General features: G+C 66.2%; 1 protein-coding gene across 1 annotated transcript in view; it reads left to right on the top strand.

The window, feature by feature from the left end:
* The window catches only part of LOC104489533 (probable ATP-dependent RNA helicase DDX41), a gene marked incomplete at its 3' end in the record, with an annotated part of 8369 nt that overhangs the window by 6631 nt on the left and 1218 nt on the right, over window positions 1–520 (top strand). The window lies entirely within an intron of this gene.

Raw genomic sequence — 520 nt, 5'->3', positions numbered from 1 at the left:
TGGGCCCCTGGGGTGGGCACCGAGAGCCGCAGCTCTCTGGGCAGGGCCTGGGGGATGTGGTGGGAGTCCCTGCAGGGTCGAGCCAGCTCTAGGGAGCTGCAAGGGGGGTATTGGTAAAGGAGGTCCTGCTGGCGCGCTGGCCGTGCCTTAGTGACATCCCCTGTGCTGCGGTGGGGTGGCTGTGCCCCCATGGGGGGCTACCATCACACTGTGGCCTCAGACGTCAGGTCCTGCAAGCGTGGGGCCGGTGGCCTGCACGTGGGACGCAGACGGGCTGGCAGTGGTGGGTATTTTGGGTGCTCGGCTGCATCTGGTTTCTGCAGGGTGGAGGCTCTGCTGCGATTTTGAGGTGCGTGGGGGCATGCAACCCCCCTATCCCGTGACGGGCTGGGAAGGTGCTGGTACCGCAGAGCCTCCCCTGGGAGGAAATGGGCTGCGAGCTGCAGGGCCTGGCCCCGCTCCGCAGATGTGCGCCTGCCAGCAGGAGCCCCAGCAGCTCAAAATGGCTTTAATTTGCATC

Source organism: Buceros rhinoceros, unplaced genomic scaffold, assembly GCF_000710305.1.
Source record: "Buceros rhinoceros silvestris isolate BGI_N320 unplaced genomic scaffold, ASM71030v1 scaffold33042, whole genome shotgun sequence".
NCBI lineage: Eukaryota > Metazoa > Chordata > Aves > Bucerotiformes > Bucerotidae > Buceros > Buceros rhinoceros.
The sequence above is the reverse complement of the archived record's forward strand: the minus strand, read 5'-3'. Positions and strand labels throughout refer to the sequence as shown.